Raw genomic sequence first — 15,553 nt, forward strand, 5'->3', positions numbered from 1 at the left:
GAGGAAAAAAAACCAAGCGGGAGGTCTCATGCTGCCGGACTTTAAGGCATATTATGAAGCCACAGTGGTCAAAACAGCATGGCATTAGCATAAAGATAGATATATTGACCAATGGAATCGAATAGAGTGTTCAGATATAGACCCTCTCATCTATGGACATTTGATCTTTGATAAGACAGTCAAGCCAATTCACTTGGGACAGAACAGTCTCTTCAATAAATGGTGCCTAGAGAACTGGATATCCATATGCAAAAGAATGAAAGAGGACCCGTATCTCACACCCTATACAAAAGTTAACTCAAAATGGATCAAAGATATAAACATTAGGTCTAAGACCATAAAACAGTTAGAGGAAAATGTAGGGAGATATCTTATGAAACTTACAATTGGAGGAGGTTTTATGGACCTTAAACCTAAAGCAAGAGCACTGAAGAAAGAAAGAAAGAAATGGGAGCTCCTCAAAATGAAACACTTTTGTGCATCAAAGAACTTCATCAAGAAAGTAGAAAGACAGCCTACACAATGGGAGACAATATTTGGAAACGACATATCAGATAAAGGTCTAGTATCCAGAATTTATAAAGAGATTGTTCAACTCAACAACAAAAAGACAGTCAACCCAATTACAAAATGGGAAGAAGACTTGAACAGACACCTCTCAGAAGAGGAAATACAAATGGTCAAAAGGCACATGAAGAGATGCTCAATGTCCCTGGCCATTAGAGAAATGCAAATCAAAACCACAATGAGATATCACCTTACACCCACCAGAATGGCCATTATCAACAAAACAGAAAATGACAAGTGCTGGAAAGGATGTGGAGAAAGAGGCACACTTATCCACTCTTGGTGGGAATGTCAAATGGTGCAACCACTGTGGAAGGCAGTTTGGCGGTTCCTCAAAAAGCTGAATATAGAATTGTCATACGACCCAGCAATACCATTGCTAGGTATCTACTCAAAGGACCTAAGGGCAAAGACACAAACGGACATTTGCACACCAATGTTTATAGCAGCATTATTTATAATTGCAAAGAGATGGAAACAGCCAAAATGTCCATCAACAGACGAGTGGTTAAACAAACTGTGGTATATACATACGATGGAATATTATGGAGCTTTAAGACAGAATAAACTTATGAAGCATGTAATAACATGGATGGACCTAGAGAACATTATGCTGAGTGAGACTAGCCAAAAACTGAAGGACAAATACTGTATAGTCCCACTGATGTGAACCGACATTAGAGAATAAACTTGGAATATGTCATTGGTAACAGAGACCATCAGGAGTTAGAAATAGGGTAAGATAATGGGTAATTGGAGCTGAAGGGATATAGACTGTGCAACAGGACTAGATACAAAAACTCAAAAATGGGCAGCACAATACTACCTAATTGCAATGTAATTATGTCAAAACACTGAATGAAGCTGCATCTGAGCTATAGTGTTTTTTGTTTGTTTGTTTTGTTTTTTTATATATATTTTTTGTATTTTGTATTTTTATTTTTTCTCTATATTATCATTTTATTTCTTTTTCTGTTGTCTTGCTATTTCTTTTTCTAAATCAATGCAAATGTACTAAGAAATGATGATCATACATCTATGTGATGATATTAAGAATTACTGATTGCATATGTAGAATGGAATGATTTCTAAATGTTGTGTTAGTTAATTTTTTTAATTAAAAAAATGAAAAAAAAGGATCAAGTAATGATAATTACAATAAAGAAACCTATAGTTGGGGAAGGGAAACTTTGTTAGTAGAGTGATTAAGGAAGATCACAAGAAAAGGTGTTTTTTAGCAAGCAACTGGGATGAGAGCTTCCCCTTTGTTGATATGTGAAGCAAGAATATTCCACATAAAAATAGAGCAACATTAGGGGTCCTGAGGTGAAGGCAAACAATATGTTTGACAAAACATGTATGACATGTATGATATATATGATAAAGGGACAAGTATAGAAAAACTGAGTGAGCAATGTGGAAAGTGGTGCTAATTATGAATTATTGTTTAAATTGGGAGATACAGTCCTTTTATCAGTCATAAAAAACAAGAATACCCAAGGGTTAAACAAAGAAATAAAAACCTGAAAATATCATTAGCTTGAATCACAACGGTTTATTTCTTACTTATGTCCATTATAGGCCCATTATAGGTTAACATTGGGTGTGATTCTATGTTATCACTTAGAAACCCATGCTGATAGAGGTTCCATTTCAATGCTGGTTTCCACAACCATGGAAAGTGGCAATTCATATACTGACTTAAAAAGAATTTGTTTTGATAATTTCAGGTCATGCTTCATTGTGAATTCCACAGAACTGGGATGCATAATTCTTCTTCATGGGAAGACACTATGAGAAGGGATACAGTGCAAGTAAATAACAATAGTCTTACATTCTACTATATGTCATATGTTTAGAAGTTAAGCACATATTACAGCTTTTTGCACAGCTATATAAACTTAACAAGGCACGAATGCAGTTTACAAATAGAAAAGTTGTAAACAAATCAACGGTAAGGGATAGGGAAGTATTTTGAATTTCATACATCAGAAAAGACAAAATTTGTACTGCAAATTGTAACTTATACCAACAGATCAATATAATGAACTTTTAATAATGTGATATATATTTCAACTTCTCAGTAACTTATTTGTTTAAATAAAATTTGGTATACTATAAAAATCGTTATTCATTTTCCTAATAACTACAATTTTCTGTGAAATCGCATCACCATCAATAAGTTCAGGATTGCTATATGCGTGGGAAAAAATAATTTTCCAGTAAATTATCTGTTTGGACTCCAGGAAGTTCAGAGATTTTCTTTTGAAAGATCATGTGGTTTTCTTTTCTAGTTTGTGATAAGAATTTCATTAAGCTAATTTTATTGTTTCTTTTTGCTTCCATATAATATCCTCCAGTATTGATAAGCCTTGTAACAGCAGATGGTGGTTCATGAGAGACTCAGGCTGAGTTCACTATCATGAGGAAAGAGATGGATTTGGATACTTTATTTTCTCCTCTGATGTATTTCCTAAAATTGATTTGAGTTGTCTTTGGGGAAATATACCTGTACCAGTTACCACATGCATAATTTTCTATTAAGAAAGATTCTACATGGGTCTATTCTACCTTAAATTTAAGGAAAAAAATTAAAAATACTATTCTTAGAAATGAGCTGAAGGTAGATGCATAGTGTATATGACAGTCTTTGATTCAAAAACAGTAGAAATTAGTACAGCATGACCTTTTCTGTCTAATATTTAGAAAAAATTTAATAGTTATTGAAATGACTTCTATAATATATTTCCTTAATTTGAGTCAGGCATTTCAATGTAACAAAATTCAGGCTATATGGTTAAATGTGATTTACAGCTATGGTAACTTAGACTAATTCATTTCCGTATATTCAAAGAGGTGTAAATATAAATACACAGATATATCCCAACATAAGCAAATGTCATAGTATGCACTCAGACTACAATGGAATTACACTATAATTCAATAACAGAGAGAGGGGTGGAAAATGCCAAAGTATTTGGAGATTAAACAGGATATTTCTAAATAGCACATGGATCAAAGAAGAAATCATTAGACATTTAAAAAAATATTGAATTAATTGAAAAATATAACATGCGAATTTTGGGGAAGCAGCAAAATAGTGCTTACAGGAAAATGAATGGTATTGAATATATATAATAGGAAAGTAGAAAAGTCTAAAATCAATCATATGAGCATAATCTTAGGAAAGTGTAGAAAGAAGAGCAATTTAAGTCAAAATCAAGTGGAAGATGGGAAATTTAAAAAAAAGAGCACAAATTAATGAAATTGAAAACAGAAGTCAATAGAACAAATCAGTGAAAACAAAAGCTTATTTTTGGTAGATTGAATTATGTACCAAGAAAGAAACATGTTCTTAATCTTAATCTATTCCAATTGATGTAAACCTATTGTAAATAGGACCTGTTGAGGTATTATTTTTAGCTAAATTGTAGCTACCTGAATCAGATTGGGCTTTAATCCTGGATCATTGGAGTTCTTTATAAGAACAAAATTTAGTAATAGAGAGAAGCCAGGGGAAGATTCAGACACTGGAAATCAGCAGAATTCAGGAGAGAAAAAAGATGTCATTGTGTGCATTGCCATGCGATGGGATAGCCAAGAAACCTCACAGCCAGACCTAGAATGCCACAGACTTCAGAAGGAAGGAGATTTTGGACCTCTCCTATCTTCTGAATGGTGATATATAAATCCCTGGTATTTAAACCATACAGCCTTCACAGAATTAACTTGAAATGGATCATAGACATAAATATAAAATGCAAAACTATGCAGTTTATAGAAGTTAACATAGGAGAAAAAGTCAGTGACTTTTAGCTTGATGATGATAATTAGAAACAAAACCAGAACTAAAATCCTTTAAAAATATTGATCAAGTGAACTGCATTAAATGAAAACATAAGCCACATAATGAGAGTAAATATTTAGAAAACACATATGTTAAGGGATTTACATTGAAAATATATAAGAATTCATAGATCTGATCAATAAGAACATGAATAATCCAATCGAACAATAGGAAAATTATGTGAACAGTTGCCTGACTAAAGAGGTATACAGATAGAAAATAAACATATAAAAAGATATGCCACATCATACGTCATAAGGGAATTGAAAATTAAAATAATGAGGAACTATCATACAGGAGTAGTACTATACAGAACTACTACACAGTAGTACTATACAGAAATACTATACAGAAGATATAAAATTCAAAAATGGACAATACCAAATGCTGGCCAGTATGAGAAAAACAGGAATTCTTGTTTATTGTTTATAGGAATGCAAAATGTTTCAGTCATTTTTGGAAGCCAGTTTGGCAGTTTCTTACAAATCTAAATTAGTTTTACTATGTAGACCAGCAACCACTCTGCTAGGTATTTTCCCACTTGCATTGAAAATGTGCGCTCTCAGAAAAATCAGAATAACAACATCTATGGCGCCTTTATTCATATTCACAAAACTGTAAGCAACCAAGATGTTCTCCAATAGGCAAATGGATGACTATACAGTGATAGATCCATAGGGCAGGATGTTATTCAGTGACAAAAAAAACACTGAGCAGAGGAGAAATTCTGGGGAAGAGGGTGGAGTGAGGTACTCCAGGACTCGTCCAAAAACAGATAGTGGACAAGAAGAAACTGTCTGAAATTGGTGTTCCGGGGCCCCAGAGCCCCAGAAGAAGAAGAATGGGGCAGGAGAAAGAGACACTGCAGTGAAAAACTCTGAGGAACCCATAGTGTGATGGCTGCTAGTGCCTTTCCTTCCTCTCAAGGTAAACCCCATCAGATTCAGTCCTTGGCTGACTGGTGAGGATGGAGAGGGAGGTGGAGGCCATCCTTCCCAAGAATAGGTTGGGGACACAGCTGAGTACTTGATTTTTGACAAATTTTGATTTTTGGGTCCTAGCTCTGAACCACTATTTTAGCCAATACCAGATAGGGACAACCACAGCCATTGTTTCAATCCTACCCCCAACAGTGGCAAAAGCAGTGGAAGCTTAAGACACAGGACCTCTCTAGTGTGGCAGGGAACAATTTTCTGAAGAGAAAATGGGAACATATCATAAAGGCTTTTGGGTGTTTTTGCTGATCTTCTAACCACGGCTCTTTGGAACTGATCTGTGTCTTCTTTGTGGGTCCCTGGCCTAGTTTTGACTATGAAATAATGACTTGGAAAAGTTCCCTCCAAGTTGACCCTCTCCCTGAATTTTTGCTCTAAGCAAAGGCAGCTATAGACAATGAAAAGAGAGTAAAAACTACACTGGTTAAAGATAAACAAACAGAAGAGGTCAAGAGTCCTGGAGAGGGGACAGAAGAAAAAGTTTCCCCTAGAGGTGAAATACTGCACAAATAGGGCAACCTTAAATATTGTAATACATACCCAGGACAAGAATCAGATGAAGAGTTGCATAAATTTGAACAGTTAAACATGGGAAATTCTAAAATAAGTTAAACCAACAGTTAAAGAAACCCTAATGCAAAGCCAATCAATTATAACACCTCAAGAAAGACAGAGAAAATGACCTACAGAGTAAATTCATAAAGATAATCAGATGACTAGACATCAGCAAAAACAATTACATGCCATAGTGAAAAAAAAAAAAACAGAAGATGTGGCCCATCAAAAGAATAAACTTTATAAAATGTTGTAGGAGACACAACTAATCAAAGATGTTCAAACAAATATGTTAAATTAATACAAGTAGATAAAGGAAAAAATGGCTAAAGAGATAAAGGGTATTAAGAATACACTGGGTGAGTCTAAAGAAGAATTTGAAAGTATGAAAAAAGAGCAAAACAGAACTTATGGAAATTAAAGACACAATGGAAGAGATTAAAAATACATTAGAGGTATGCAATAGCAGATGTAAGCAGGCAGAGGAAGGAATAGGATAATTGAAATCTTACAGACTAGAGAACAGATAAAGAAAGCAATGGGGCAATGAGCAGGGGCTCAGGGAACTGAATGACATCATGAAGTACACAAGTATATGTATCATGAGTGTTCAAGAAGAAGAAGAGGGGAAAAAAGGGGGGCAGAAAAGTATTTGAGGAAATAATGGTCAAACATTTCCCAACTCTCATGAAAGGTTTAAATATGCATTTACAGAAGTGCAACATACGACAAAAATAATAAATTCTAATGAACCTATGCCCAGACACATACTACTCAGAATGTTAAATGCTAAAGATAAAGAGAAAATTACAAAGGAGCAGAAGTAAAGTGATTCATCACAAAGAAGAGACCCTTAGTAAGACTAACAATTTCTTATCAGAAACAATGGAGGTGAAAAGGAAGTGGTATGATTTATTTAAGGAACTGAAAGAGAAAAGCTGCCATCCGAGAATTCTTTATCTTACAAAACTATTCTTCATAAGTGAAGGAGAGTTTAAAATTTTCAGATAAATAGAAACTGAAAGAGTTCAACAGGAGATCTGCCTTATAAGAAATTCTAAAGGGAGTTCTGAAGGTTGAAATGAAAAGACAGGTCAGAGAGATTTGCAGTAGAACGTAAAAATGAAGACTGTCAGTAAGAGTAACTAAAAGGGTAAAAAGTGAGACAAAAACAAGATACAATATGAAAAAGCAAAATATAAAATGGTTGAAATAAACACTGCCTTTACAGTAAAAACTCTGAATCTTAATGGATTAAATTTCCCATTCAAAAGTCACAGATTGGCTGAATGGATAAAATAGTATGATCCAACTTTATGCTGTTGCAAAAGACTCACTTTCGACCTAAAGACACAAATAGGTTGAAAGTGAACGGTTGGAAAATGATGTTCCCTGCAAACAGTAAGTAAAAGAAAGCTGGGATAATTATACTAACACTGGGGAAAATAGACTTTAAATGCAAAACTACTAACAGACACAGAATGACTATATATTAATTGAAGGGGCAATCCACCAAGAAGAAATAACAATCACTATGTTTTTTCACATAACCAGGATGCCCAAAATACATGAAACAAATGCTGGCAAAACTCAATGGAAAAACAGATGTCTCTATGATTATAGTTGGAGACTTCAATACATCAGTCTCATAGGTAGAACATCTAAACGGAGGGTCAATACAGAAACAAAGAACTTGAATAATATGATAAATGAACTAGATCTAACAGACATACACAGAATGTTGTACCCCCAAACAGCAGGATAAGCATTCTCAAATGCTTATGGATTACTCTCCAAGATGGACCGCATGTTGGGTCACAGAAAAAAATCACAACAAATTAAAGTTTGAAATAATACAATGTATGTTCTCTGACCATAATGGAATGAAACTGGAAATCAATAACAGGTGGAAAACTGGAAAATTCAGAAATATGCGAAGGTTGAGCAATTCATCTAAACAGTGAATCAAAGAAGAAATTGCAAGAGAAATCACGAATATATTGAGACAACTGAAAACAAGAAAAGTCAATTTTCAAATTAATTTGGAAAGATAAGGTACCCCAAATAGCCAAAACCATCTGGAAAAGGAAGAACAAAGTTGGAGGCCTCACACTTCCTGACTTCAAAGCATATTACAAAGCGAATGGTACTTTCAGTCCAAATAGAATGGTACTGGCCTAAGGATAGACAAATTGACTAACAGACTTGAATTAAGTGCTAAGATAAAGACCCTAATTCTAAGATCGGTTTATATTTCACAAGGCTACCAGATCCACTCAGTTAAGGCAAAACAGTCTAATAAAAGGTGCTTGGAAAACTGGATATTCATATGAAAAAAAAATGAAAAAAGATACTTACCACACACCTTATCCAAAAATTAACTCAAAATATATCAAAGACCTAAATATAAGAACTAAGACCATAAAACTTAGAAGAAAATGTAGAGAAGCATCTTCAAGAGCTTGTGTTAGGCAATAGCTTCTTAGACTTTATACCCAAAGCATGTGAAATGAAAGAAAAAAAATGATAAATGGGACCTTCTCATAATTAAACTCTTGTTCTACAAAAGACATTTTCAAGGAAGTGAAAGGCAACTTACTCAATGGGAGAAAATAGTTGCTAAACCACCTATCTGATAAGGGTTTAATATCCAGAATACACACAGAAATCCTACAACTCAAAAATAGAAAGACAAAAACCCAATTAAAAAAATAGTTAAAAGATTGAATAGACATTTTTCCAAAAAAGAAATACAAATAGCTGAGAAACACATAAAAAGATGTTCAACATCACTATTAAGGAAATGCAAATCCAAACCACAAGGAGATATCATTATACATCTTCTAAGACCATTATTTAAAACAAAACAAAATAAAACAGAAAACTATAAAGTGTTGGAGAGGATGTGGAGAAATAGGAACACTCGTACACCACTGCTGAGAATGTTAAATGATGCAGTCACTGTGGAAGACAGCTTGGCAGTTCCTTAGGATGATAATGACAGAATTGCCATATTATCCAGCAGTAGGTATATGCCCAGAGGAACTGAAAGCAGGACTCAGACATTTGCACACCAATGTTCATACTGGCATTATTCACAATTGGCAAAAAGATGGAAGCTACCCAATTGTCCCTCAACTGATGAATTGATAAAATATTTGGTTTATACATATGATGAAATATTATTTAGTTATAAGAGGGAATGCAGTCGTGATGCATGCAACAGCTTGGATGAAACTTGAGGATATTATGTTGAGTGAAATAAGCCAGACGCAAAAGGACAGATATTGTATGATCTCTCCTAATGTGTATTATTTATAATAGGCATAGAGTTAGAATCTAGATATAGGTGATCAGGAGTTATAATGGGCATAGTGAATGGGGAGCTGATACTTAGTTTGTGCAGAATTTCTAATTCGGTTGATTGCAAATGTTTAAAAATGGATAGTAGTGACGGTAGAACACTATTGTGAACACAATTATCAGCACCGAATTATGTGTGCCAATATGGTTCAAAGGGAAAATTTGGGGTCGTGTATGTTACAAGGAGAAAAGCTAGAAAATAAAACATAGAACTACATAATTTACAATGAATCCTTTTTTGGATGATTGCTGTGATTAGTAGTACAAATTTAAGAATGTTCTTTCATGAAATAAAACAAATGTAAGTCACTATTATTGGGTTTTATTAATAAGATGATATATGGGAAAATGTATCTAATGCAAACTATGAGCTACTGTTAAGAGGGACATTTTAATATTCCTTTATAAATTGTAACAAAAGTATCACACCAATGCAAAATGTTAACCATAGGGGAGTATATAGGACACTGTATTCTTTACATGACATTTATATAAACTTACAACTTCTTCAATTAAAAAATGACAGTAATAAATAACACTGTGCTAAGTGAAATAAACCTTACACAAAGTACTACTTATTGTATGATTCCATTTATAAAAAAAATTAGCTATACATAAATCTAAAGAGGCAATTAGATTAGTGATTATGTAGGTCTAAAGAAGTAAAGAGGGATTGAGAGGTTACTGCAAAGTCATATGGTCTATTCCTTTCTGGAGTAATGAAAATATTCTAAAATTGACTGTGGTGATGAATGCACAACTCTGTGGTTTTCTAAAAGCCATTGATCTTTCACTTTGGAGGAGCTGAATGGTGTGTGAATATATCTCAATAAAACTGCTTTTAAAAAAAGAAATGAGCCATGAAAATATGTGGAATAAACTTAAATGCTAAGTTATTAAAGCCATTCTGAAAAGACTACTTACTTTATGATTTCAACCACACAATATTATGAAAAAGACAAATATAGTGAGAGTGAAAAGATCAATAATTGATAGGAATCTAGGGGAGGGGTGTATAGGTAGAACTTGGCAATCATAGAGCTGTGAAACTATCTGTATGCTACTGTACTGATGGGTGCATGATATTATGCATTGGTCAAAACCCATAGAACTCTAAAGCCCAAAGAGTGAACCTTAATGAAAACTATGGAATTTTTAAAATAATAATGTATCAATATTGGTGTATTAATTATACTACAGCAAGGCAAGGTGTTTACAATAAGAAAAACTTTGTGTGGGGATGGGAAGTGAGGAACTCTCCATACTATTTGTCAATTTTCCTGTAAATCTAAAACTGTTCTACAAAAATATCTATTAATTAAATAAAATGAAAGGTCAGCATTTTGCTAGTATGACTTGAAACTAAATAGGACAAACCTGAGCTCCATCTTCTCAATCTCATTTATATTCTATCTTTATAGTATTACTTTAATAATTCCATTGCAAAATTCACTTTTTCTTGCAATATTATATGTGGTAGTTAGATTCAGTTGTCAGCTTGGCCAGGTGAAGGTACTAGTTCTGTTGCTGTGCGCATGAGTCAATGACACATGAACCTCACCTGCTGCTAGTTACATCTGCAGTCAGCTAGGAGGCATGTCTGCTGCAATGAATGATGTTTGATTTAATTGGCTGGTGCTTAAATGAGAGAGCTCAATGTAGCACAGCCCAAGCAGTTCAGCATACCTCATCTCAGCACTGGCTGCTCAGCCCAGGCCTTTGGAGATGCAGAAAGAAATCACTCCGGGGAAAGTTGTTGGAACCCAGAGGCCTGGAGAGAAGGCCAGCAGAGAGGGCCCTGTGCCTTCCCACATAAGAAAGAACCTCAGTTGAAAGTTAGCTGCCTTTCCTCTGAAGACCTAATGAAATAAATCCCCTTTTATTGAAAGCCAATCCATCTCTGGTGTGTTGCATTCCTGCAGCTAGCAAACCAGAACATTATAAGAAGATATTCATTAGCTCTTTAAGGGAGAAGAGCATATACATGTATAAGTGTATATAGTGTCTTTTTATACAGTTTTAATTTATTTACATTTGTATTAGAGTCCAAAAAGTATACAGATTTAAATATCAAATAGTTCCAAAAAGCTTGTAAAGAAAAGAACATTTATGTGACTTAAGACTTCCTGTATTCATTTGTTACTCCCCAGTAGCCATGAATTTAATCTTGTTCACCTGCTGATTTAATTCTGTGTATTACATGTTTTTATTGACTTTTCTCAGTGAAGCCACAATATCTCATTTGTCAATATTGGCCTTTCCCTCCCTGCTTCGATATGTCCAGTATAATTTTCTCTATCTCAATTTCAGTTCCATCAATATTAAAGCAATTGTTTAAGTCTCTATGTCAATATTTTGTATAGCTAAATCATGTAGTGAATTATGAAATTTCTCTGGTCTTTTATTTTATTTAATAGCTGCTTTATTTTTAAATTAATTTTTATGTATTTATCAAAAATTTGTCTCCAAATCTCCTTTAGAGTTATAAATGGGCTCTCAATTTTTTTGTTGCTGTTGTTGTTGTTGTTTTTATGTGTGGTTTGGGTACCAAACTCTCAAGTTTTTATTTCAGAAACAAAAATCAACCTAATAACTTCATTTCCTTCCAGGAAATATACCGCTTGTAATCCTCCAGTTCTCCACTGCTACTTGGATTATGTGTTTTGCATTCAGAATATACACATCACCCCAGGATTTTTTTTTTTTTTACATTCACCATTATTCTGGACATTTTCTTTGCCTCCATTTTGTTAAGATACCATATTTCTGGGTTCTATGCTCCTCTTTTTGGTTTTGCTTTTTCATTTTGATATTGCAGACTTCCTTCTGTAGTAGCATCGTGAGAATAATTTCTTATGAAATTTCTTATGAATTTCTTATGAAATTCTTATGAATTTTCTTATGAAATTATTGAGATTTTTTTTTGAGAAGTAGAATATATGAATATGATTGGACTCTCTTGTGTTTGATAATTTTGTCTAGATTAAAATTTATATGTTAGCAATATTTCCTTTTAATTTTGAAGCCAATTCATTGTGGCATTCTAGCTCTCAGTTTTGCTGTTCAGAATTTTATCCTATTAAAATTCTATCATTTGTGCTGAACAATATTTGCTTATTTACTTTATTCTGATTAATCTTTATTAATCCATTAAAGGGTCTTTGGGTTCTCTTCACTCTAATGTGAATGAGCTTTATAAAATTGCACTTTCTATTTTTTTTTTTAATTGCTCAGAACTTTATGAGTTTTTTAAAAATGTAAGTTAAGAGATCAGGGAAATTTATTGGTTAATATGTAATTTCTTCTTTCTATTTTCTCTTCTTATTTATCATATATTGCAACACTTTGATTTATTCAGAAATTGCTGAAAGGAAACAACAATTTTCTGTGACATTGTCTTCTATCATTTATTCTACTTTTTGCATAATTTTCTCAATTTTATCTTCCAAAACTTTGCTATCATATTTAAAATTCCAAGTACATTTTTCTTATTCCCTGTACGTTCTTTTCTAGTACCCTGTCTTTGTATCATGGGTGTGCTAGCTTCATTTATCCTTTATAATTTACTCGTTATGAAGCATAAGTTTTGGGGTTCCATTCTGTTTGCTACTATATTTTAACTTTCTCTGGGGTTCTTATAGAAGATAGCAAAGACAGAGGAATGCTTCTTCTTTTTACTTAGAAACATGCTAAATTCCCACAAAAAGCTAGTTATATTCATGGTGGCTGTTTTGAACCTATCTATCATGAAACTAAGTTTAGCTAGATCTCCATTTTCCCTACTAGTTATGTAAGAGTTGGTAGCACAAAAATGTCAACACAGGAGAACATGGATGTGGGGGTTGGGTGTCTGGTACAATTAGAAACAAAAGGGTGATATTGATATATATCTTTTTCAAGTATCATTGAAAACAGTCATTTAAGAGTTCAGCCCCATGATTACACTTTTGATATTCGGGCAAATATATTTTGAAAGAAAATTCTCTGGAAAGATTGGAGTTAGTCAATATATATGGAGGGAGATGTCTCAAAACAATTAATATATGATGTATTCATTTATTCATGCATTGACACCATAGTCAATTGCAATGCTTTGCATTTAGTGTACAATGTTAACACAAAATAGACACGGTCTATACCTACAAGAAAAAGACAGTGTACTGAAAACATGAACTTTCACAAAAAGATCATAAAATAAATATATAATTACTATATTAGGTTTCTCCAGAGAAACATGGTGTCTCATGCAACCATGGGAATAGAAGATTCCAAAATCTGGAGGGCAGACTGTGAAGCTAGCAGGTCTGATGAAAAGTGTGGACTAACTCCACAGGAGAGGCTCACTGGCTGAAGAAGCAGTGAAAAATTCTGTTTTCTTCCTTAAAATTCTTCAACAGATCAGATAAAATCTGTTTGGTTCTTCTATTTGCAGGAGATGTGTCCTTATTGATTACATATGTAATCAGCCACAGCTGTAATCAACTGACTGATGATTTAATAAACCAGCCTTCTGGGCTATCAACCAGCTATGAAATATCCTTGCAGGAATGGTTAATCCAGTGCTTGCCTGACCAGACAACTGGCCATCACCATCTGGCCAAATTGACACCAGAACCTAAACATCACAGTCCATCCTTGTTAACTCGGCAGCTATATGTACCACCTTGAAACATGTTTAATTTCTAAATAGAACACAATAGCAGATATATGTTTCACATAACAATACTCTACTGTCCTGCATACAAACAGAAATGCACTACATCTCTCCAGAATAGTGTGCAAGTACTTAGGTAACATTTGCTCTTAAACTTCATATCCTATAACTTAAATTCTATAACACAAACAATACAAATTGTGTTGTATGATAAGAAGAAAACAACATATTTGACAAATACAAACATACTCATAACAAACAGGAAGAAATATTCATACCATCAGAATCCTTGTATCTGTACCTGGGGTCTTGTGGTTGTGGTTCATATTTATCACTAACTTATTCCACTACCCATTCCATGTTCTCTTTACCCTCAACAAGCACTTCAGTTGGTTCTTTGCCTGGTGGGATGACCCAAACCTTAATTACTGAGGTATCTATGCCATTGGTAGCCCTGTCTGGATTAGGCTGCTGCAGTTTTTTTACTGACTTTAATCACATGGCATGACAATATTAAGAGATGCACCAAGGGGATCGCCTGTATTCCAGGAAAACTCTTATTTACCTCCATTGTGTAGTTGCACTCCTATTTCCCATTGAGAGTTGTAACCAGTCAGTCCAAACAGTACAGTAATTCTCTTCCTTGCCTGTTGGCTCAGAGGCATGAGAAGCCCAAAGTGGCCAAGTGGCTGTACTGACTTCTAGTTTAATGAAATCATTGTTGTGTCTTCTGGTAGGATTATATCTCCTTTTGGAACTAAGAACTGTAGACCAGCAGAGCTTAAGGATTCGAGAACAGGAAGCAAAAATTTTCCTAGTGAATCATAAGGGGTCATAGTGAGTGGTGCCACTTCTATTTAAAACCCTTAATTTCCTGGACCCAAGAATCCTCACTATGGGAGAAACAGCACCATAAAGTGAACACTGATTCACAGCACATGTAATCTCCTGGAGAACGTCTCCCTAGCCCTGCAAGGTATTGCCACCTAGTTGGCATTGTAATTGGGTCTTCAAAAGATCATTCTCCTATTCTATCAACCCAGCTGCTTCAGGATGATGGGGAACATGGTAAGACCAAAGCACTCCATGAGCATGTGCTAATCCCCACACTTCATTTGCTGTGAAGTGGCTTCCTTTATCAGAACCAATGCTGTGTAAAATACCATGATGATGGATAGGGCATTCCATTAGTCCACAGATGGTAGTTTTGGTGGAAGCATTGTGTGCAGGGAAGGTAAACCCATATGTACAGTATGTTTCTATTTCAGTTAGAAGAAATTGTTGATCTTTCCGTGATGAAAAGTGTCCAATATAATCAACTTGCCACCACATAGCAGGCTAATCACCTCAGGGAATGGTGCTGTCTTGGGTACTGTGTATGGGTCTTTGCTGCTGGCAGGTTGGGCACTCAGGGGTGGCTGTAGCCAGGCCAGCCTTGGTGAGTGGAAGTCCTTGTTTCTGAGCCCATGCATAACTTCCACTCCTGCCAGTCTGTGCACTTCATCCATGAACCCACAGGGCAATGACTGGAAAGGCTGGGGAAAGAAGAGGACTTGTATCCACTGGAAAGAT

The 15,553-nt window shown here is 34.5% G+C and overlaps 1 long non-coding RNA gene across 1 annotated transcript in view; it reads left to right on the top strand.

Annotated features, from left to right (window-relative positions):
* LOC143648000 (uncharacterized) overlaps positions 1 to 15,553 on the top strand; it is a 52,028-nt gene that overhangs the window by 23,023 nt on the left and 13,452 nt on the right. Inside the window, exon 2 of the long non-coding RNA XR_013158304.1 lies at positions 2,298 to 2,381. This is a non-coding gene — a long non-coding RNA (uncharacterized LOC143648000). The remainder of the gene's footprint in view (positions 1 to 2,297; positions 2,382 to 15,553) is intronic.

This window comes from Tamandua tetradactyla, chromosome 10 (assembly GCF_023851605.1).
Source record: "Tamandua tetradactyla isolate mTamTet1 chromosome 10, mTamTet1.pri, whole genome shotgun sequence".
Lineage (NCBI taxonomy): Eukaryota > Metazoa > Chordata > Mammalia > Pilosa > Myrmecophagidae > Tamandua > Tamandua tetradactyla.